Raw genomic sequence first — 25,108 nt, 5'->3', positions numbered from 1 at the left:
CAATGCTTAGTTGCTTGTAAGTGCTCAGCAAGTATTAGCTATTATTGTTATTCCAAAATCAAATAGAGGTGATGTGACATAGCAAAAGCTCATTTCTCATGCACGCTACATCAGCAGTATAATTCCCTCTTTCTTTTTAATTTTTTAATTTTTATTTTATTTTATTTTTTTTGTGAGGGAGATCAGCCCTGAGCTAACATCCCATGCCAATCCTCTTCTTTTTGCTGAGGAACACTGGCCTTGGGATAACATCCGTGCCCATCTTCCTCTACTTTATATGGGATGCCACCACAGCGTGGCTTGATCCCATGGCACGTCAGTGAGTGCCTGGGATCTGATCCTTTGAACCCCGGGCCACTGAAGCAGAGCACGCGCACTTAACCACTGCGCCACAGGGCCAGCCCCTATAATTCCCTCTTTTACCTGGGAAACCCAATGATCAGTATGCTACAATGAGAGTTTCAGGATGGTGGAAATCTTGTGTGTCATATTCTCTGTTGCATCTCCAGTGCCTGGCACATAGTCAGTGCTCTGTACATATTTGTCAAATAAAAGAATGAGTAAATGAAAGTGAGGTGTAGCTGTCATTGGTGCTATTCACCAAATATTTCCATGACAGCATCTCACTTCCCTACCCCCTTGAAATTAAGTGTGATTTGCTTTGCCCAATGACATGCAAGCAAAAGGGAAGTGCATCTAAGCAGGGGCTTTATAAGCCAGTGCTGGACTCACCACATCCCTTCCCATGCGATCATGGTGATCACATGGCTGTGGTGATCATGTGATCATGTCCAGATAGAGCCAACTTTGCTCTGATTCCCTTGGTAACTATGATGAGCAGACACTTCCCCTAACCCCCTAAATCACTGGCTTGCATTGGACAAGTAGCATGGGTGAGAAATAAATTTTTGTTAAGTCAATGAGATTTGGAGGGATGCTTGTTACCGCACCTAGCCCATCCTGACTGATACATTTGCCTACAACTTAATGGAATTTTTTTGGTGTTATTAAAAAATACAAAAAATCCAAATGTACTCAGCTCAACTGAAGCATCTCATGAGTGTTGGCCTCTTTAAGGCCTCACTTTGGGACTCTATCTATGTATTATCCCATTATAGTCATCAAGACACTTTACAAGACACTTTTAGAATTGCCACAAGAGCCTGAAGCTCATTTACTTGCAAGTCCCTGGAGCTAGCAAATCTTTATTCTTTGGGGAAGATTTCCTGTTTGCAAAGAAGCCATATCAAAAGATGCTGCAGTCAGGTCTAGAGAGTAAGTTAAGATTGGGCAGGCTGGGGTCATTTTGGGTCAAAACCCAAATGGGACTATCAAGAAATGGGGTTTATTTTGCCTGCTCCATAATCTGGCCTGGAGTTAATAGCATTGGCTGTTATTAAATGCTTTTTATGTGCCAGGCATGGAACCAGGAACACTCCTTACAACAGTCCCGAGAGGCAGGTTTTAGGGTTCCCATTTTACACATTGGCTTGGGGAAGTGAAGATCATCCCTCAGTCCCCCCGTGGCACAACTATAAGTGGACAGCTGGGATTTGCCTATGGGTTTATCTGACCACAAAGCACTCACACTCAAGGGAAAAGAGAAACTGACCCTCTGTACAGACCAGAAAAAGTGGTAATATGAGTGCTCAGTCAGATTTTTTTTTAGCCTTTTGTTCTTATCCTAGAGAGGCAGTATTTCACAGTGGTTAATGCTCAGTCTTTGATTCCCCTCCATTTCCTATGATCATAAAACAGAGTAAGGATCATGCTGTGACCTGGTTATTGTGAGGACTGGAGGAGTTGTCTGTAAAATATTTAACATGGGGCTTTACAAACAGTTCATTAACCTCCCTGGGACTTAATACCATGAGTAACTTCTGTTGATTTGAACACTTACTACATACTAGACAGCTAAGAGCACAGACTTGGGTGCCAGACTTCATGTGTTTGAATCTCATCTGCATTGTTTTATTTATTTTTATTATTTTATTGAGGTTGAAGCCAGGTACCCAAAGGTTTCTGTAAATATTCAATAGGAAGATGATTACCCTTTGACCTTGTTCCCAACACAGACACAGTGAAGAAAAGTTAATCTTGTTAATTTGCTGTTTTCTTCTTTAACCTGAGGGGTGACTTAAGGGTCACAAGGATTTATGAGCTTGTTTTGCAGAAGAAAAGAACGTCCTTAAGGAAGTTACGATCACCAGATAACCAGCCCCCAGCTGCTGTTGATGCCCAAAAATCAGATTGCCCAAGGGCTTATCTGGAGTGAAAGAAACATTGATTTCCCTTTTGTTTCTCTGAAACTCCTCCTCCTAAGACCCTTAGCTCTATAAACCCCCCAGCTTTCTTCTTTTGTGAAGGCAAATTTGAGAGAACCTATCCTCCCACCTTCTCATTTTGGCCGATTCAAATAAACCTTTCTCCATCTCTAAGCACTGATGGTTCAGTGATTGGTTTATTGTGCTCAGGCACACAAGCTTGAGATTAAGAGCTTTGGTATCAAGGTCACATTGTTTTATAACATTGTGTCAATTTCAGGTGTACCTCATTATATTTCACCTTCTGCATAGATGGCATCATGTTCACCATCAAAAGTCTAGTTTCCATCTGTCACTGTACACATGTGCCCTGTCGGGAGAGAGGGAGAATCTCCCTCTGCCCTTTTCCTTAAGGTTCTTATGGCTGGCCAAATAATTAACAAGACAGGTTAGCAGGAGAAAATAATACCAAGTTTAATAACATGTATACATGGGAGAAAGCACAGACACTGTGTTTCTCAACACAATAGCAGAAATTCTCATCTTAAATACCATGTTCAGCCAATGACAAAGGAGGATGTTGGGGGGGGGGAGTCAGTTACAGGAGATTACCACTAAGCAAAGAGTAAGGTTATTATGCAGATTTAAGGCCTCAACTTCCATATTGATAAGTCTCTAGAAATGAGGCCATCCCCCCTCTTCCCAAAACAGAGAGGGAGATACCTTTACAAATGGAGATTTCCCTTATAAATGTAAATGTTTGTCTGGCAGCTCCTTGCAGGGCCATCCAGAGAATGTGGCCAGAGAGACAGAACTTCTGATAAGATGGGCTTGTTGATGCCTTTCCTATTGTAACATCTATTTTACATTATATTACAGCCAGCAGATAGAAAATCTGTTCCAGGAAGGAGTTACTATGTCAAATTCTTTTTTTTTTTTTTTTTTAATTTTTAAAATTTATTTTTCCCCCAAAGCCCCGGTAGATAGTTGTATGTCATGGTTGCACATCCTTCTAGTTGCTGTATGTGGGACACAGCCTCAGCATGGCCAGAGAAGCGGTTCCTTGGTGCCCGCCGGGGATCCGAACCCGGGCCACCAGCAGCGGAGTGCGCACAGTTAACCGCTAAGCCACGAGGCCAGCCCTACTATGTCAAATTCTTTAGGCAGGTAGTGGGCGAGATCAAATGTCCCTCAGAGAAAACAATCAAGGTAAAGAGATATATTTCAGGATGGTCAAATCTTGATCTCCCACAGCCCCTTTACCCCTTTCACCCTCCCCCACCCCCTTCCCTGGTAACCACCAATCTGTTCTCTATGTCTATATGTTTATTTGTTTGTTTATCTTCCACATATGAGTGAAATCATACAGTATTTATTTGTCTTTCTCCATCTGACTTATTTCGCTTAGCATGATACCTTCAAGGTCCATCTGTGTTGTTGAAAATGGCACAATGGAATACTTCTCAGCCATAAAAAAGATGAAATTGTGCCATCCATACTCTTCATGTAGTCTTTTTTTAAAAATTTTTATTTATTTATTTATTTATTTTTTTCCCCCAAAGTCCCAGTAGATAGTTGTATGTCATAGTTGCACAGTCTTCTAGTTGCTGTATGTGGGATGCGGCCTCAGCATGGCCGGAGAAGTGGGGCATCAGTGCGCGTCCGGGATCCGAACCCGGGCCGCCAGCAGCAGAGCATGCGCACTTAACGGCTAAGCCACGGGGTCGGTCCTCTTCATGTAGTCTTGAACAAGCCCCTTCACTTCTCCAATAAATTTTTGCATCTGCAAAATGTGGGCATTGATTGTACCTGCTTCGTAGTGTTGTAGTGAGGATTAAATGAGCTAATGTATGTACAGCTTCTAGAAGCTGCCTGGCGGCAGCAGCAACATCCCAACATGTTATCTCTTAACCCTCACAACAACTATGCAGGAATGATAATGTTGCCCCATTTTACAGAAGAGGTAACTGAGGTAAGAGGGGCACACAAGATTTGAACTCAGATTCATCATGCAATAATGTCTGTGCTCTCTCCCTTATATCACACTGCTAAATAGGTCTTCTCTCCATTGACAACTTTTTTTAGAGCTGCAGAATATCCCAGCCTCCCTGCTGCCTGATCGCGTGTATTACTTGAGCTCCAAATGGCAGCCCAGACCCTCTGCTTCACTTTTCCTTTTTATTGGTGTAGTAGAAGATGAGATGGATCCCCTTGCTCTGGCAATTGGTGTTGAAAATATTTTTCTTGAGAACTGGGACCTGGATTTCTGCCTGTCTACCTGCTGTAAATTGATCTTCCCTCTCCTTCCATTTATCACTACTTGGAATTGCTTCTTCTAGAAAGGGTCTCTGAGTAAAAAAAATAAATAAATAAATTGGAAATTCAGTTGGTGCGGGCCCCAAGATAAAGCTCCACCCACCGGTTACTTAAACTGACTGTTTGTGGGCCAGGAATCTGTAGGCTTCTTGTGGGAAGTGCTTTGGGTGAACGCTGGTGTGTTGTTGGAGAGGGCTTTGCTGGGATGTGGTACAGGAAGCCAACTCTGGGGCGTGGGAGTGGATGGGTTGAAACAGCCCGAATCACCAAGCAGTTCATAGCAGACCATTTCCAGCCCAGTTGAAAGTAAAGGAAAAGGCTTGTGCTGCAAAACTGGGAGTTGAGTAATGCCGACACACAAACATGCAGACTTTCAGGAGAGCTCTGGGGCTAGGTCTCTTGGCAAAGCGTTCCAATAAAATGTTTGTTTAAACAGCAGCTCCGCTGACCCCTCATGGATTTATTTACTGGTCATTAGCTGCTTAAAGGAGATGACAGGGCACAGTAAGCAGAGAAGCTTCAAATCAAAAGTCAGAAATTTTGTCATCGAACATGAAGAAATGGATGTGAGGAAATTTCTAAACTCCAAGATAAATTAATCATAAGAATTAAAAAAAAATAGATCTTTTTAACCCAAATTCTGCTTACAAGCGACCATCTCCAAGGCTTGGCAGACACTGCTCCCTCTACGTGGGCCACTCTTTGCAGCCACATCTCTGCATGCCTGATCCTATTCCATCTTATCTCTTGCTGCTGGGCATCTAGAACACGTGGCCTCAAGCTCTCTGAGGTGGGGACAGGAGGCACAAAACCTCCCAATGGCTTTGACCCAGAAGTGACGCGTGTTACTCCTACTCACAGTCTATTGGTCAGAACTAGTCACATGGCCCCATCCCAACTGCAGAGGAAGCTGGGAAATGTAGGGGAGAACAGGGAATATTTGTCCAGGATTGATAGTGTCGGGGGAAGAGGGAGAATCCCCCTCTGCCCTTTCCCTTAAGGTTCTTATGGCTGGCGAAATAATCAACAAGACAGGTTAGCAGGAGAAAATACCAAGTTTAATAACATGTATACATGGGAGAAACTCAGAAATGAGCAGCTCATCCCTCTGTCTAAGCTGCTTGCTTAAGTATTGTAGCTAAAGGCAAGGAAGGTATTGGGGGTGGGTAGTGGTCTGGGATTTCAGAGGGGAAGACAATTCACATGGAGATAGAAATGCAAATGTTTGTCTGACGATTCTTTTCAGGGCCATCTATAGAGATGTGGCTCTATTTTACATTATCTTTACAGCCATCAAGACAATAACTCCTTCCTGAAACAGATCTTTTGTTTTAAATTCTTTAGGCAGTTTGGGAGGGGAAACTCAAATATTCTTCCTGAGTTTTCTGAGTCTTTATTGTCTTCAGCTCGAAATAATCGGCATACCAGAGTAGTGCTTTCTGGGATAACTTGCCCTGAGTACCATCAATAGTCTCCGCTACACCCCCAAGACTAGGTTGAACATCCTCCTTATGTGTTTTCAAGTCACCCAATCATAACACTTCTCATTTTTTTTTGTATTGCCTGTTTACTAGCCCACCCAAGTCCCAAATCTATAAGCTTTTTGAGAGAAAGGATTAGAACCCATTCCCCGTTGCGTCTCTTGCACCCAACTCAATACAGCGTACAGTGGGGCGTTCACTAAATAGTTACTGAATACATGAAAAAAGGGAAGGAATAAATGACCCTTCTAGGAATATAGCCACTAAAAAAAAAAAGTGGAGGCCGGCCTGGTGGCGTAGCAGTTGAATTCCTGCGCTCCGCTTTGGCAGCCTTGGGTTCGCAGGTTTGGATCCCAGGCGCAGACCTACATACGGCTTATAAAGCCATGAGGTGGCAGGCATCCCACAGAAAATAGAGGAAGATGGGCACGGATGTTAGCTCAAGGCCAATCTTCCTCAGCAAAAAGAGGATTGGCAATGCATGTTTGCTCAGGGCTAATCTTCCTCACACACACACACACACACACACACACACACACACACACACAATGGAGACATCATTGTTTTTATGTGAATCTCTCGCCCAAGAGGTTGAATGCTTTATGTGTGGATCACATGTCCTTTAATCTCCTAGATGTCAATCAGGGACTTTGGACTGAGGATCTTCAGGCAGGAGCATTAGAAATCCCCGCTCCCCTAAACTTGTACACGTGGTGGATTTAATACTAGGCTCTATTCAAAGCTTCATGACTTTATTCTAGTTTGCCTATTAATCATCACTTGTTTAATGGTTTGCTATCATGAAACACAAACTCATGACTTTTTTCTCTGAAACATGATCCATATTTTAAAAATATTATTATTATTTATGTAAAAAGTAATTGCAATGTTGTGATTTATAAGAAATACATATTTGGTCATCTGAATGACCAAATATATATTTCTTATATGCATTTGGTCTTCCTCCACAATTTCTGGCACAGAGCTCACAAAACCCTTGGAATTTCCTAAGCATTGAGAGTGATAACAATGTCTTTTGTTATGTCAATGAGGTGACTTTTGGAAAACACCCAAGGATGGGGGCTGGTTGCCAGAGGAGCCAGCCATGTGATTAGAGGGTGGGAACTTTCAGTCACCTCCCCCCACCCCCAGACCTCTGAGGAGGGGGAGGAGTTGGAGGTTGAATCAATGGCCAACAGCCAATGAGCTAATCATTCGTACCTATGTAATGAAGCCTCCATAAAAACCCAAACGGATGGGGTTTGGAGAGCTTCTGGTTGTGAACATGTGGAGGTGCTGGGAGAGTGGCGTGTCTGGAGAGGGCATGGAAGCTCTGCACCCCTTTCCCAAAACATGCTCTACGCATCTCTTCTGTCTGGCTGTTCCTGAGTTATATAATCTAGTAAGTAAAATCTTTCTCTGAGTTCTGTGAGCCTTTCTAGCAAATTAATAGAACCTGAGGAGGGGGTCCTGGGAACCTCTGATTTATAGCCAGTCAGTCAGAAGTACCGGTAACAATGTGAACTTGCGATTGGCATCCTGGGTTGGAGGGGGTTGTTGGAATCTCCAGTTTGTAGCCTGTCCTTCAGAAGCACAGGTAACCTGGACTTGATTGTTGTCTGAAGTTGAGGGCCGTCTTGTGGGACTGAGCCCTTTACCTGTGGAATCTGACTATCTCTGAGTGGAGAGTGTCAGAATTTAGTTGAATTGAGTTGAATTCTCAGACACCCTGCTGGTGTCCAAGAATTGCTTGTTGGTGTGGGGAAGCTGCCACACAGACACACAGACACACAGACACACACACACACACACAAACACACACACACACATTGGAATTGGGTCTAGGAACCCAAAAAGAGTAATACACACTTTTAGGACGTGTATTAGTTAGGGTGATGCTAGCTGCTATAACAACAACAACAACAAAACCCATAAATATTGGTGGCTTATTAAAAAAATTCTAGCTTGCATGGCAGTCTAGTGTGGGTGTTCTCAGGGGGTAGGTAGCCTTCCATGTGGTGAACTGAGGAAGCATCCTCCTTCTATCCTGTGGCCTGGGGGTCCTCCACTTCTACTTTGGTTTTTATTCCACTAGTGAGAACTAGTTACACAGTCAAACCTAGACACAGGTCATGCTGGGAAATGTAGTCCATGGTTGGATAGCTCCTCCCTAGCAACAAACGTGCTAGGGACATTTGCTGGCTGCCTCTCCAGCATCCATTTGTCAGCACAACAGAAAGTACTTCGACTTTCCTTGGTGGAATTCACCCTCTACCATTCTCAGTGTTGTGACTTAGATGGGGTTGACTCTTGCCGTAGTGGGTGGGCTCCGCCCAATGTAAGCCAATGAGCAAGTCACGTGCTACTGGCTACAGTGACTGGGTGAGGGATGGACACATCATATAATTCAGGCCAATAGGAAAAGAGAATCCTCAGACTTGTGCTAGAGTAGTCAGAAAAGACCCTCTCTTTTATTTTGGGTGTGAATATATGGAAGAACTTCTGTCATTTTGCTACCATGAGAGAGCCAACCTGGAGCTGCATGCATGTGTGTGTGAGTGTGTGTGTGTGTGTGTATGTGTGTGTGTGTAGGGTAGGGTAGGAGGGAGAGTCAAGACCACTGCTTGGAGTCAGAGGATGAAGCTAACATTTGGAAAGCAGAGCCCTGAGATAGAGAGACACCAGATTCTTGGTGACATTATTGTTGAGGCTGGATTATGCCTTGACTGCGACTCACTTTCGTCTTGAACTTTCAATTATGTAAATCAATAAATTCCCATTATTGTTAAGGTGGTTTGAGTTGGGTGCTTTATCACTTGTGATTGAATATGTGCTAACCAATATGGACCTTTTTGGTTAAATAAAAATATCGAAAAAGTTTGGCCAGTGTCAAGGTGGCCGAAGATAATTTTTCAATGTTTCCATAAAAGGCATTTTATTAGTTTTTACGTAGTGGAGATCATATGCATAATTAATTTAATCCTCCTTATTTTCTCTTAGCATGATTTGCAAGCATCTCTCCATGTCATTAAAAACTGTAAGCATTATTCAAAATGGCTTGTTCCGTATTCTAATTTGTCACCACTGCCTAATCATTGGGCATTTAGGCTGCTTCGAGTTTTTAGTTCCTTGGTTTTTCCTTTAGGATACATTACTAGAGGTGGAGTTACTTGGTCAAAGGTGGGAGCATTGTAAAGAGCTTGACAACAATTGCCAAATTATTTCCTGGAAAAGTCAGACCAGTTACACTCCCTCCAGCAATGGGCTTGCATCACGGCTCACATTGGCCTCCCGGTACCCTGGTCAGCATGTAAGCATCTCACACATCTTTGTTAATGCAACAGGCCAAAAGTGGGCCTTTGTTTAAATTTGCTCGAATGCCAATGACTTGACTTCATATCTCATGACCTAGTGTTTAATATACTGCTGAGTCCCTGACACTCGACCTGCTTGACCTTTGACTCTTGGCCTCTGACATTTGCCCTGCTTCAGACAATGTTCTAAATAACATAGACCAGGGTTTCTTAGCATCGGCACTAGTGACATTTAACTATTGACACACATGTATACATGCATATATATAGCTAGATAGCTAGATAGAGAGTTCCATCTCTATCTATCTATATTGTATATATTTTTAAACTTTCTTTATATTATGATGTTTTGACATCTTAAAAAGCCTTTCTGACGGGGAGAGACTGCCCCTCCTGGGCTAGCCTATTCTTAGAGATGGCAAAGGCCCAGCCAGGAGCGTGCCTTTCGTATGCAAACTACCCAATCCAGAGCCACACCCCTCTACCCAGCCCTCACACCCCAGGAGACAATATTCCTCTGCCTGGATCATCCCAGGGCCAGGGACCAGGCCCTAGAGACCACCCCTATGGCCCAAAGCCCACAGGAATGATTCAAACTAGCCGGTTCTCAACTGTTTACCTGTCTGTCCTTGCTTTCCCCGTGGAAACCCCAATAAAGACCATGGCCTAAGCTCTCCCCTCTCCCCTGTCTTCTGCCTCCTGACTACCCTGGTGTTTTCCCCTGTGGCCCTGTGTCACGTACGATGACCCCCTCTCTAGGACCTGTGAGTTTAATAAAGGTTGATCTGCTACAAGCATCTCCTGTTTCCCCCATGGCCACACCTGACTGGCCGTCCTCTGAACACACAGTTGAAATCGATTTAACAACCCACTATCTATCCAGCCTCCTGGTTCTGCTTCTCTGTTGAACCTGGCCTAATACAACAGGCTTGGAACCTATTTCAAAGACGAGGTTTTGCTGACGGTCTGAAGGAAGGGGTGCAGAAAAGCGGTTGATCAAGGACTGCCAGACTTCAGCCCACACAATTATCCCTTGTCCACAACCTTTCAACTTGAAAGAGCCAAGGTTTGGCCAGAGTCAGGCTTGGACGGCTCACCTTGCACCCTTCTGAGTGATTTCATCTGCCTCTTTGACATCTTGCTCCAGAACAAGGCTCACCGCTTTAGACCCTACTTACTGTTCCTTACTGTGCTTGCCCGTTTCCCCAGCCATGCTTCACTAGCGGCATTTTAAGGGCGAACCTGCTGGAACTGTTGGCAGAACTCCACAAGGTACAAGTGAGCCTTTTGAGTGCCAATGGCTCCAGCCCCCAGATATCTCTAAAGGGCGTTTTTCATTTCTTTCCCTTGTGGTCCATCACCATCCCATTGTGCTTAAAGGATTAGTGATGGCAGTGGGTGAGTTTTGAGCTGTATCCTTCTGGAAGGCCCCAGATTGGGGGGGGACTCTTGGTTCTAAACCAGAATTTCCATATGGGTAGCCGATTAAGAGATGATATCTGAAGACTTGCAAAGGAGTCTGGCAGCTGCTGCGCTGATCTCAGGGGAGAGGACCCTTCCTTCTTGTGGAGGATTCATGAAGAGATTGCTCAGCTAACCACAGATCCTCCTGGAAACTTGTAGATGCTATTGAAAAATCCGTGCTCTCTGTGGGCAAAGAGACATCCAGGGAGTGGAAAATTGGGGCAAATGCCCCCACTGGGGCCCAGGAGGGCGTCTGTAGTTTCAGATTCTTTTGAGCAGAGAGAGTGACTCTCGGCTGCGGGCACAAAACGTTTAAAAAAAGAAGCCACGTTTATTTATAGTCAGCCAGCTTCTGACCCGTTTCTCTTTTCTCATCATGAAGGCCAAGAGGGGGGTGGTTTCACTGTGGCTCCTGCCCCTGTTCAAGGCTTTCCTTGAAAGTAACAAAAACCAGGAAAGAGCCTGCCCCCATTGTAAAAACCGTATATGCTCATTATAAAACCAAAATTCATACAGCACCGAGAAATATATAGAGAGAGGAATATATAGAAAGAGGAAAAGAGAGAGAAAAACCTTCCAAACTCCCGCTACCCAGAGATTATCACTGTTATCGTTTTGATAAATGTTCTTCTGGATATTTCTAAATACACATTCACATACACACACTCTTTCTCTTTCACACACACACATACGCACTCACAACACTGTTTCATACATGCTTACACGCAAATACACTGACACACACATACACACCCACCCACACACTCATACACACGCTCACACACATGCACGCACTTATCACCCTTTCTCATACACACATACTCTTTCACACACTTGCGCGCACACACACTAATACACCCCCACACACTTCTATGCAAATGAGATCACATCCTGCTTGTTTTCTTATTCTGTAACCTGCTTTTTTACCTAACCTTATGCCATGGTCCTGTTTCTGGGTCAACAAATTTAGAAATAGCTCATCAATTTTAATGGCTGCTTAAAATTCTCCTGTGTGGTTAAAATGTACCGTATTTAACCAGTTCCCTATTGGTGGACATTTAGGTTGATTTTGATGTTTATTGTTGCTATGAAAATCTCTGTGGTTACATCTTGATCCACTTGTATAATTTATTGCTCATTTAAACATCTCTCTCTCTCCTTTTTTAAAGTACTGTATGTAATTGTCTTTTGGGGGGTTGAGATGAGAAAATAACATGGCATTTCCTGAGACTTCTGAATCCTCTAGGAGAGTTCTCAGCATGGAAGTGAAACTCAGGAGCTGGGCCCAAGTCAGTGCTGTTCAGACTTCCCGGATTAGAAGAATCACGAGGGTTATGTGGGCTGAAAGTCCAGTTCCTGGGGCTCTCTGGGACCTTTTGCGTCAGTCTCCTCGGGGGAAAAACAGAGACACCAGTATAGGTGGGGACCCAGGGGCAGAGAGAAGCAGGAGGAAGCTGAGAGAACTCACAAAAATCATTGGCTGTATAACCGAGGTTTGGACAGAGTTAATGTCTAGGAGGGGCACAGGGAGCCAGGAAATTACAATATAGTGAGATAGTGAGGTAAGTGTTAAGTACAAGCACAGGATGTGTTGGAGGCGCTGAAAAGGCTCATCAGTCCTTGGAGGTCTGGGAAGGCTTCCTGGAGAAAGTGCCCCAAGTAAGTGCTCTAAGGTGTCTTGGAAATGGCCAGGTGATGGAAATATGGGAAGGGGGTTCGGGGGACAGCATCCTGGGAAGAGGGCAAAGCTGTCATAGAGGCCAAGAGGGGAGCAAGACATGGTGCTTGCCCTCGCCGAGCCTCAAATCTAGACAAACAGATGAACAGGTAAGTTCAAAACACAGAGCTAAATGTGGTGACAGTGGGGACTGACCCAGCTGGGGGAAGCGCTTGGGGTCTGAGACAATTTACCGAAACCTGATATTCTCCTGAAAGGCATTTCTTTCCTCTTGCTCTTAGAGACCAAAAGGACTTTTCCTGTAACTCAGAAAACAATACAGTGGTGCTGATTCAGTGCCTAGTGTCATTGCTATTAAGGGTCTTCATTTTCATGTGACCAAGATGGCAACTGAAGTAATTTACAAGACAGGAGGCAGGACTTGGGCATATAAACAAGGGCAGGATCGTCTTGTGATTACTCCTGGGCTTCAGTGAGAAGTGGGGACCAGCTTTGTAGCTGTCGATAGAGCCGGGATTATGAGAAGGAAACTGGGAAAAGGTCATTTTAAGAAACTGACATGCCCCTTAGAGTTGGTTTAACATGAGCTATACCACCCAAAGGTTCTGGGACATCAAAAATTCCCTCTTCAGCCGTTGGTGGTCTCTGGAATTTCTATGTCTAGCATGGGGTGAAGGAGTGAATGTGAATGATTGTTTATACATGCAGCATAGTGTGGGCTGTGATTCTCTGAGTGTGGTTCATGAATCATATGGAAGCTTCTAGAAGGCACATCCTTGGGTCCTATCCTAGACCCTTGGAATTGGACACTCCTAGCTGTTTATCTAGCATCCATCTCAGCTCTGCTCCCATTCTCTTCTCTTTCCTAACAGAATCAAGATTTTGTGATTCAGTTGTACACCCCTCCCCCAAGTCATCATAAAACTCCAGGAAAACTATTCTTAGATATAATTTGACTACTCTCAGGGAATTGCTATTTTTCTGCCTGTGATTGCTTCAAGAATGGGCACTTGACCCGTTTTGATCCAGTAAAAGGTAAAAGGAAGCCTGTTGAAGGCTCCAGAACAAATTCCCCCTTTCCAAAGAAAAAAACTGGGAAGAGATGTCTTTTCTTCTTCCTCTGGATGCTCTTGACTCTGAGTGTTGTACCTGGAACTGCTGCTGCAGCCATTTGTGACTCTCTGGGCACGAAGCCAACACTGAAGGGAGCAGAGAGAAGAGAGGGAAAGAACCTGGGTTCTTGAGGGTATCATTGAGTGGCTGAATCAACCTCCCCTGAGGCTGGACCTCTCTGTGGACTTCCTCTTATGTGAGATAATGAACTCTTTTATTGTTTGAGTTGGACTTTCCATTACTTGCAGCCAAAGCACCCTAACCAATACACACTCACTGAATCAGAATCTCTGGTGACGAACCTGTCCCAGCTGATTCTGATGTACGCTTAAGCGTGGAAACTGCTGGAAAGATGGAGGGGACACTGAACTGGCCCTCCAGGTTCTGGCCCTGGCTCTGCCACTAAATTGCTGAGCCACTTGGGGCAAGTCACATTCCCTGTCTGAGCCCCAGCTTCCTTGTGTGACAAAGGAGAGAGACATCCTAGAGATTCTCTTTATCTTTGTGTTCTCCTGTCTTGCTATAATGTGGTTCTAGGTGAGTCTGGTGGGTACCTGTGGCAGGAGAAAACACTGAGGAAGAGACTTCACTAGATGCTTTGATGTCAGTACTGCAGAGCAGGAAGGAATGTTATGGCTATTTTCAACAAAAGCTGGCTGCAGACTATTCAGCTTTCTAGAGGTATGGCATGATTAATCTCAGGGATTCGAAGGTTCTATTGTCTAGAAAAATGCCTTGATGGAGATTTTGTTCCCAATATGGGGCACTCCTCTCATCCCCCAGCAGAGCCTGGATGAAAGATTGAAATAAGAGAGGGTTGGACTTCTTGGTACTGTAGGTTAAAGTGTGATGCAACAGAATCTTGCATTTCTAGCAGTCCCTAGGAAAAGAGGGTGAGGGGTGCGGGAACAGAGCAGAAGGGAAATGTGGGCAGGGTCTAGGGAAGGAGAGGCTGAGAAGATGGAGGGTGGTGATTGGGGCCTCAGGAGGACGTGGCCAGAGGGGAATTTCCTAGGATGACGAATGGTCCATAAATACCAGGACAGTGACATCTAATGTCCACCTCGGACTCGTCACCTGGCCGGTTTTGTGCTGTAACCCCCCTCCATCACCCCAAACCTTCAGTGAAAGTCTGCAATATACTTCTCGTTCTTGTTTCTTGGGGGAATAGAGAAAGAACTGAGGGCGAGTTCACTGTGATATGATGTGTAGAAAGAGCGTGGACATCTCAGGAGATTTTCAGAATCTATCCACTCTACGGAAGCAGGAAAACATCACAAGAAGTGACCAGGTGAGCTTTATCCCTGCTCCTAAGAATCCTCAGAACTACTGGGGGGTGGTTGTTAAGTTCAACACAGAAGGTGGGATGAGGGTTCTAGCCATTCTCCATAAATCTTGTAGAGAAAGGTGATCCAGGATGCCAGTGGGCTGGAGGAACACAGGGGGCTGGTCATTGTGTAACAACATGAACTCTTTTCAGAGTGTTTTATTGGCTCATTAGCTCATGCCATTCTTTCAATAGCCCTGTGAGATAGGTTAATTATTAGGCCCATTTTCAGATGGCGGAACTAAGGTTCAGAGAGGTTTCCCAACCTTTCTGATGTCTTCATAGTTTCCCAACTGGGTCTCTCCCTTCTGAACCAACATTTTGCAGCTTGGTTCCCCAATGCTCCGTCAGGGAAAGGGGATATATTAATCTCTGACTGGATTTGATAAGGGATATGGAGGAGTAGAGTAACTATGGCAGACAAGGAGGCTGTTAATTGGTCTCCTTTTGAAGACATCTGACCAGACCCTTGTTCCCACCCAATTTTTCCAACTCCTGACTGGCTGATGTTTTCAGGTAAATGAGGATCCCAGAGGAAGGTGGAACTTTATGATGTCAGCATCTGCTTCTGAGGGCTGTGGATCTGCTTTCCTGTACAACATGCATTACCTTTAGCATGTTGGTCTTTGGGAAACAGACCCAATGAAATACTCCCATGAGACTGGGACTGGCCCGCTCAGCCCTCCTCAGCCCTGCCTGGGATCTATAAATGACCTGGGGGAACAGTAACGAAGGCACAGTTGCTAAGAAGCCAGGGTTGTGGCTCAAATAGCTGAGGCTTGCAGGCTGCCCTGATATGATGGGGGCAGCCATACACTCACAAGACCACAGCTGGCTGCAGATCTAAACAATTGTGTGAAGCCACTATCTCCTACAGTCTTACTTAACTGCTTACTGCCACTGGCTTATTTGTTCAGACTTTATCGTTTCTCATAGGGATTATTGTCATAGACCTTAGCCGGTCTCTTGGCCTCCTGTTTCTAAATTTTCTGCATTCTTTAACTGGCCATCAGAACTCTTTAATTGTCTCTTTTAGAGCCTCTCTTAGCTCTAGTGTCATAAAGAATATCCTTTGGCTTTGACTAAATCTTACTGTCTCTCTTTTTGTCTCCTGGTTCCCATCATTCACTTTTCTATTACAAATACCTTCATGAGATAAGAGCTTTTTAAGACCAGACTTCACTTGTAGATTCTAGGGGCAATTAGATAAGCAATAATGGATATAGTAACACATCGGTAAATTTTAATTATTTTATATAGCTCAATATTAACTCAATATTAATATGAAGCCAGGCACTGATGTCCATTTGAGGTTTATTTGCAAGCACTTTCTGTGTAAAGCACTGAGACAATTTCTTGGTGAGATAGGTTAGAGATAGGTTAGGCAGTTCTTGTTCAAAGGGGCTGTGGCTCTTGATGATGACTTTTTCTGGGACTTAATATTGTCTTCTGAATTGATAACAGCACACCATGGATTTTCCAGTTCTTGAAAATCTCCCACTAGAGTGCGTGAAATCGCCTCATTTTTGCCATTTTATTTCTAGAAATTCTCAGGTTTTTTCTCTATGGCTGCTGTAACTAAGCAAGAAAGGCATTTGAGAAAGCCTTTCTGATGAGGTACAAAAGAAATTGAGTTTTCAATGTGGTCAACTAGTCCTATATTTCATTTGTAAGAGTTTTTTCTTTGACTTTGTTTTAAAGCAACACGGTAAACTTGATTTTTAGTTCTAATAAGGCAACCTTTAAATCCTATTTTATTAAAGTTTAGGGTGGCACGGTCTTGGAAAGAGTAAAGGAAAATCGGAGCACGAGGATTCTGGTTCTGCTTTTGATATGTTCTATGACCTTGGGCCATGTGTTTAATCTCAAAGGACTGAAGGTTTTGACCTGTAAAATAGGAGAATGATCCTAGATGAGGGACAGCAAATAGATTTCAACTCAAGCTCTCCGCTGATGGCCGCCTGGAATTCTGTGTTAAGAAGAATTCTGAGGCTCAACACTATGATCGGTTAGTGATGTCTGTCATGGCTGCAGGATGGGGAGAAGCAGTGCAGGAGCCATGCATTTTCCATCCTTCTATATGCCTTTAAGCTGCTCTTCTAGCATGTAAAAATTTATGTTTCTAGTTTTACAAAATAATGAACCCCTCAGGTGCCCTGTTAAACTGTCTCCAATGTGTTGTTTACGAACATAAACCTCAAACAAACGCCGATCCTGATTCAGCCATTACAGTTTGGAGCAGTGACCTGTAGATGACCTTTGACATTTGGGGTTCGTTGTCTACCTTTTTGTGCTATATAGGTATCTTTTGACATTTGACCACTTGATGTCAAAGATTCTGGCCTTACTTGTTTCCCTTACTTTTAGTTATTTAAAAGTAATTCCTCTTAACATGACAATCACACGGATGTTTCTTCCAAGTCTTTGTGAGCTTGTTATGTGTCTGGGAACGTGTGAAAGATAAAAGGGACGTTAAGGTGCCAAAGGGGAAGTGAAATATGAAAGACCAAACCACGAAGCTCCAAATGACGAATAAATTAGATGAAAGTTCCACTTATGAGCAGAGGGCGTGGATGCAGAGGACCTTAGAGATCATGGACCCCTCAAGACACTGAGAGTCTGGGAAGTGAAGTCATTCTCTTAAGACCCCATAGCAAACAGTGGCAGAGCTGAAGTTCCTGATTGCCAGCAGAGTTTTTCTCCTATATCACGCAGTGCCTTCCAATTCACTCCAAAACCTCTAGTAACTGGGATGATCTTTGTCACAAATGTAGGGTGCAAACACGGCTGTGTTGTTTTATTTTTTAACTTAAAATCAGAATGAGTGAGAGCCCCCACGTGGGAGATTAGCAGGAAGTTCAATATCTATTTTAGGGGCTCCACCCTGACAACGCTCCATAAACTGGCCAAGAAAATCCGGGACTTAGGCTGAGGGAGAGTTATTCAGCAGGGAGAACCTGAGTCCACAGCAGTCTGCTGCTGCCATTACTTCTCACTGCCACACGGTGTCACTGTGGAACACCGGGCCGCAGTGTGACGGACAAAGCTGGTCCACCGCTAACTCCGGGCTCCCTGTGGTGTACGTGGATCATCTTCCTTAGCTGATCTGTTGGTACTAAATCTGGCTGAGGACATCACAACTGAGTATTCAGTACATCCGGTCTCAAGCACAGTTGCACTGGTGATGGGTGGCACAGTGATCTGGGCCTCTGCCTCATCTAGACTTGTAACCACGCTCCCTCATCTTTTCCCTGGGGACCCATACCCCAAGGGTGAGGCAGTGTTCTCTTCTAAAACTCTCAACATCAGAGGATACTAATACCCTTCTTTTTCCAACAAGAGACCCTGATGACCTCTAGAGCAGTGGTTCTCAGCAAGGGGATTTGCCCTTCAGGGGACAATTGGTTGGATGCTCAGGCCAGAAACAGGAGGTGGCTTGCTCAGATCCATCCACGTGTGTCTGAACTTTGGCTGGCTCCTTCCTGTAGAATCACACCCAGGACACAGGGTGGCGGTGACAACCTCAAATAGCTACCAGGGCCAGGCAGGTGTGGCGAATGAGCACGGTGGGCAGAGAGGGGGCCGCAGAGAGCTGCAGGGTGCCGCCCATCCATCGGATGGCTGCTCTGTGGGGAGGTGAGCCCACTGGGGCAGACCTTCTCATTTTTTTCAAGAGAAGCCATAAAATTATATTTTCACTTGAAACAGCCCCCTCTTAAAATATTGACAACAGTTAAAACTTTTTAGACGTTGTGTGGGGAACAATAGAAATAAAAAAAGGAAAAGAAAAATCTGAGGTTTCCTGAGACCTTGTCCTTCTTGCAACAATGGAGCAAGAACTTCCATCTCCTTTGGAAAATCCACAGTGGCTGCCTTTTGAGTATCTGTCTGTCCTCACTCATCCACATGCCGTTCTGAGACACAGTCAGCTGTTAGTCGAGATGGGAGAGAGATGTTAGGGTGGAGATTTTTGACCAAAATATTAACTTCATTTAATAAACACTTATGTACTGCTTACTGTGTTCCAGCACTGTTCTAAGCTGGATTCACCCTCATAATAATGCCACAGGGAGCCACTACAATTAATCCCATTTTACAGATGAGAAAACTGAAGCCAGAGAGGTTGCCTGTCTTGCCATCGTGCAGTTAGTAAGGGATGTGGCCATGGTTCAAACCCAGGAAGTTTCACTCCAGACTCCCTGCTCTAAACCTCTATTTGAACAGCCTTCCAAGACAAAGCAGAAAAATCCACCTTTGCTTTCTATATAATGTAGAGTTGTCCTTAAAATGGGGGAATTGAGAAGAGAATGCAAATGAGCCAGACCCAGACTGGTCTGACTCTGATGGCAGTTAAAGCTTCGGGAAAGCTTGGTAAAGACCCGGCCATTTCCTTCTCTCTCTCCATTACAGAAAGCCCCCTTGGGTCCCATGAAGCCCCCGTCCTCGTGTGTTACCGCAATGTGGTTAGATTATCACAGAGAGGGAAGATGGCCGCTAAACCCTAAAACCACAGAGAAATGAGGTGAAGTATTAGTCCCGCTATAAAAGATAATTAGATCCAGAGAGATGATTTTAAAGGCTGCCTTTAAAAAAAGGCAGACACAGCTGAACGCATTTCCAGTCATCAAAAGTGTTCTTCGTAGTGTGAGCATCAGAATGGAGGGGGGGGCAGGGATGAAAGGGGCATGCATATTTATATTTCATCAAGAAAACCCCAAGCTCGGGGAGCTCCGTGTGGTGAAAAGGAGGAGCCACTTCTATCTGCTCTGTTTGACGTGGATGGCGTGGTCAAAACTGCTGGAACTCTACCAGCAGATTTGGGCACAGCTCCGGACCCTGCCAGCCCAGTAGCCAAGACTGTAATAGACTGATAGGGGAAACAGCCTGGGGTTTTCCAAGTGCCAATGAAGTTTCTGCAGGGGCATTGGGAAATCAGCAACGGTCTCCAAAAATGGGAGGCATCCAGGTGGTTGAAGGCTGGTCGTGGGTTCTGAGATCGCTAAGTTCTTGCTTTTCTGTGTTTGACTTTTGTTGGTAGAAATGAAGATGAAGCCAACTAGCTAATGGTTTTCACGCATGGTGGGGAGAGATGGGTTTAGTGCTCTTACGAGTTAGGGCTATGGGAGTCCTGGGAGGAAAAGCCTGGTGGGAAGAATGTGGGGGGAGAGTCAGCTGACCTAGTTTAAGCCATATCTCTAACTTTATCTGCAATTGAGTTGAGATCTCTGGAATAGAGCCCTGGAGCAGCTGGAGAAGGCCCAGGAAAGTCTTAATGGAGAAGGAACTCTGGTCCACACTTCCCAAATTAGGACTGCAGAGAGGAATCCTGAGTATATATTTGGCCGGTTCTGGGGTGAAAAATAGCTAGCACTTGTGCTGCCCCTTCCCTGTCCTGAGCTCAAGGCAGACATTACTAATCAATCACAGTGAACTGTCCTCGAAGCCTGGATGTGGCTTCACAGCTCTTTTCAACACTGCATTCTAGGCAGCCACTACCAATCGAATGGACTTGGCATGAGAGAAGAACTGTATTGGGCCTTTCCGAGACCTAACCCATCTCCTCTTCCCAACTTTCACCACGTTGGAGGGAAGCAGAATAGCATGTGAGTTAGGGCTCTGGCGTCAGACCACTGGGGTTTGAATCCCAGTTCCTTCTCCTAGTCTATGTGGTCTTTGTCTCATTGCTTATCCGCACCAAGCCTCAACTTCCCCTCCTGTGAAATGCAGGCAACACTGGCATTTACCTCATAGGAAATACTGTGAGTATGGTGGGGTGTGTGTGTAAATACAATGTATCTAGCATGATATTCGGCTAGATGCCTCACAAATGAGAGTCCTTTCTTTTCTCTGTAAGGAGTCCCACACTTGGGGGATGGGTTTGGCCTCAGCTGAAGGTAGAACAGGATTGGAAGGAGTGTGGCAGTCTGGGGCCAAATCATGCAGGGTCTTGAGGTCAGGGGAGAGATTTTTGTCTTTTTCTTGAGATCAAATGGAGCAGGAGATGGACAGGTTTGAATCCTCAAAGTTTGTCATCTTCTTCCCACCACAGGGCTTTTGTACAAGCTTGTCCCCTTTGCTACAATGCTTTACTTTAGTCTCCTGTCTCAAACCCATCCTGCATCTAGTTAACTCCCAAGGGTCCTCCAGGTGGCTCTCAACCATCACCTCCTCAGGGAAGCCTTCCCTGATCTCCCACCTCCTCCTTTTTTTTTTTTTTTAAAGATTTTATTTATTTATTTTTCCCCCAACGCCCCAGTAGATAGTTGTCTGTCATAGCTGCACATCCTTCCAGTTGCTGTACGTGGGACGCGGCCTCAGCATGGCCCGAGAAGCGGTGCGTCGGTGCGATCCCGGGATCCGAACCCGGGCCGCCAGCAGCGGAGCGCACGCACTTAACCGCCAAGCCATGGGGCCGGCCCTCCCACCTCCCTCTGTTATATGCTCCCAGGGGTCCACATCCTCAACCTCCATCCATCCCACACTTGTAATTTCACATTTAGTTGTGTGGTTTTATGACAAAACCAATCTCCTCCACTAGTCTGTAAGCTCAGCAAGGCCAGGGCTTTGCTCTGCTCACCAGTATCTCCCTAGAGCCTAGCACCTTGCCCGATACATGGTAGATGCCCAAGACATGATTTACTGAACAAATGAAGGAACGTAGATCAGCACTGTGCTCTAGAAATGTCACTCTGGTCACATGGCAGAGAGGACACTGGGCCACAGTGGAGGCAGGGAGACCAACGAGGACTCTGATGCTCCAAACCAAATGAAAAGTCAAGACAGCCTTGAACTAAGATGGTGACAACACGGATGGAGGGAAGAAGATGATGCCAAGAGCTAGGAAGGAAGCTTTGTCAAGAAATTCCTGGCAGGCATTTTTCTTCATTCTTCTTTTCTTTTTTGGATTTTACAACTGCCTTTTTGCTTAATAGAAATTCCCAAAGGATAAGAAGAAGAAAGATAGTAAGATATAAGCTATTTTGCAAACGGGGATGGGGGAAAGTCTTATCAACCCCGTGCTAATCAGAAGTGGGCAGAGCCCATCTGGCAAACCTCTTTCCTCTGGTCCCGCAACAAAGGTTGTTAACCAGCCTTTGAAATCTGCACCTTGTTCTGCCAGCTCACAGCTCCAAATGCCCAGTAGGAGTGTCTTATGAGCTCAGTGAATTAACCGCCGAGTGGAGAACAGGCTTATTGAAGTTGTCAAAGCTGAAATCGTGTTTGAACTGTGATGAGTCCTGTCGAGCATTTTACGAATATGCAGAATCAAACAGGAGCTAGTAGGAGCCAGAGGGAGCAGGCAGAAAGAGGCTCTCTTTAAGCCAATGGAGGCGCACATTTCAGCTCATTAAAACACACAACAGGCTCTTATAGACACTTTCAAAAGGAGCTTTCCATTGAGTAATATCCCGGGGGACTTTTGTTTTGTTTTCTTTGGAGAAAGTTTTCCAGGGGCAACGCCAAATGTTCTAAGGCAGGCGGTTGTCTCAAAGGGCTGGACGGAAGTGGAGGGCAGCTTTCTTGCTGGTGACAAGGTGACAAATCGGATCCCAGATCTGGGCTTTCAGAAGGCACTTTCCTCCTTTTCCAACTTATCTGTCTGATCTCCCAGATTCATTTACACTTTCCAGTCTGATGGTCTTCACTTGACAGCGTGGCCCATATGCTTGCTGCTTTTGATGGAAATGATTCTGCTTATTTAGTTTTAATTTCCTAATTTTAGGTTCGGCTCTGGGTTTTTTAACCACTTGCAAAAGCAAATGGCTCCCGCTCCTTTTGCATGCCTCGGTGGAATGCTCCCTCCTCCCCACAGCCTGAAGTTCCTGCATGGGGTCACCTTCAAGATTTCTCGGCAAAAAGCTGGTGTTGAGCAGACCCTTAGTGCCAGTTACTTAGGCAGGAGACGCCCCCCGGAGCTCCTTTCTCAAGGGGTGGCAGCAGACGCTGTGATTTTCCTTGTTGGATATTAAAGTCTTCTCTTCTTCCTTTCTTTCCTTGGGTATCTGAATCTTTCTTCTTTGACATCCCAGTCCACAGGGGGCTTGTATTTCCATCCTCCTTCTAAATAAAAACCACCTAAGGAAAAGTGAAAAAATGTAATTACATTGGATAAATAAATCCTGCCACTTTCTGTTGCCCAAGTACCAGCTAATTAGACCCAAGACTGCCTGTATCATCATCTTCCTGGCTGTCTCCTTTGGTAGTTTGTAAAAATGGCACTGATTCTTTACCTCTCCCGAGAGCCATGTCGTGTTACTCTGCAGAGCCCTCCCCATCTGACTCTGGACAGCCATGTGACTTGATTTGGCCAATGGGATGTTAGCAAATGTGCCACAAGTAGAGGCATGAAAATGCTTCACGATTGGGCCTGTCTGCTCTTACCCTCTGTCACTGCCAGGAGAAAGACAATCCCAGGCTAGCCCACTGGTCCCAGGGGGAGGATGAGAGACACGTGGAGCAGACCTGAATCTCCCAATCATCCCAGCTGACGTCTAGTGGAGACCAGAAGAACTGTCCAGCCAAGTAGACTAATGAACTGAAATAACTATCTATTGTGTCAAGACACTGAGTTTTGGGGCAGTTTGTTATGCAGCATTATTTTAGCAATAGATAACTGCTATATCCTGAGAATGTAACTATAAATTGATGATGGTTCTGTATCTTCCTTCCTGTTGTAAGAAATATAAATTAAGTAGTTGGGTGTGCTGTGAGTAAGCCATGGCTGCATTGACGAGAGTGTATCAGCTGGGCTGGTTTCTTTAGGGGAGATACCTGAGACCTTTTCACCAAGAAAACTTAGAAATCTAAACCCTAGATTTCTGAGGAAGGTCTTCCTTAGTTTCAGTTTTTTTTCTCCTTTATTCTTTTGGCAGGAGAAGGTCTGATTGAGTGGGGATGAATATCTCTGAGAGTCCACACACTGCTTGCCTGTTGCTTGTCTGGCAACAGAATCTAACAAGCTAATTCCAGTTTGCAAAACATGATGGCTCTTTTTATGTGTCTTTGAAGGTTGTTTTCAGGAGTGAAACTTACTGGTGTTTGAGGTTTACTGGCTCCTAATATCTACATCTCTTTTAATAGTTTATCTCGTTAGCTACACCTATTTTTTTTACAGTAGGAACGTTATCCATGTCTCTATGAAAAATTCATTTCCTAAGACTTGATTCCTAACTGTGATTTTGGATGATCCTAAAAAGAACTTTTATTTTATTTTTTAAATATAAAATAAATTTATTTGAGAGATTGGATTTTTTCAAGTTGACTCTCCTTATCCTTAACATAAAACACAATGTGAAGAAATGGTTGAGTTTTACTGGGAGTTAGGGAGGATTGCTTGTTTCCTGCCCAAAATCCATACATACATTCTCTGGTAAGTGTATTCCAATTTTCCTCTCGTTACCATCTCTCCTCTACTTTTAGTCTACTTACTTCTGGTGGAATTGACTTCATCATGGTACCCCTGACCCCCACCTTCCTCCAGAGACGAGCATGTGACCCAGGCCTGGCCAATCAGACTCTTGTATCCTTCAAGCCATCAGGGGTGTTGTCATGTGATGCAAGCCAAGCCAATCAGGTCATTGTGATCCAATTCTGGGACTTTGGCTTGGATGGTCAGATAAGAGGTACCCTTTCTCTTTCCTATTTAACTTGGAGCTCCAGGAATGTAAGCCTAGTTTTTCTAGAAGCCATCTGGTCACTGGAGGACACTGCCTGTCTGCAAATGGATCCAGCACAGGGGAAAGCACACGTGAGAGATGGAGAAAAACATGGTCCTGATGACATTGTTTAAGCACCTGGATCCAGTCATACCTGAAGCCAGAACTAACCCTGTGATTTACATTTTCATGAGCTGATTTCCTTCTTTTGCTTCTACTTTTGAGTTGGGATTCCTTTCACCAACAGCCAAAAGGTCCTCATTAAGAAATGGTGTTTGGTGTTTGCCCTCAAGGTCCATCCATGTTGTTGCAAATGGCAGTATTTCTCTTTCTTATGGCTGACTAATAGTCCATGGTATATATATACCACACTTTCTTATCCATTCATCCATCAATGACACTTGAGTTGCTTCCAAGTCTTGGCTATTGTGAACATGGGGTGCAGATATCTCTTCAAGATAGTGATTTCATTTCCTTCAGCTGTATACACAGAGG

The 25,108-nt window shown here is 44.7% G+C and overlaps 1 long non-coding RNA gene across 4 annotated transcripts in view; it reads left to right on the top strand.

Annotated features, from left to right (window-relative positions):
• The first annotated feature begins 7,310 nt into the window (after positions 1-7,310).
• LOC147913566 (uncharacterized) overlaps positions 7,311-25,108 on the top strand; it is a 42,795-nt gene continuing 24,997 nt past the window's right edge. Inside the window, exons 1-4 of one of the 4 annotated variants that reach the window (XR_015548519.1) lie at positions 7,311-7,463; positions 14,168-14,311; positions 14,802-14,921; positions 24,378-24,477. This is a non-coding gene — a long non-coding RNA (uncharacterized LOC147913566). The remainder of the gene's footprint in view (positions 7,464-14,167; positions 14,312-14,801; positions 14,922-24,377; positions 24,478-25,108) is intronic. The other 3 variants (XR_015548517.1, XR_015548518.1, XR_015548520.1) reach the window with 3 other exon arrangements.

Source organism: Ceratotherium simum, chromosome 26, assembly GCF_057802395.1.
Source record: "Ceratotherium simum simum isolate JZ-2026a chromosome 26, ASM5780239v1, whole genome shotgun sequence".
Taxonomy (NCBI): Eukaryota; Metazoa; Chordata; class Mammalia; order Perissodactyla; family Rhinocerotidae; genus Ceratotherium; species Ceratotherium simum.
The sequence above is the reverse complement of the archived record's forward strand: the minus strand, read 5'-3'. Positions and strand labels throughout refer to the sequence as shown.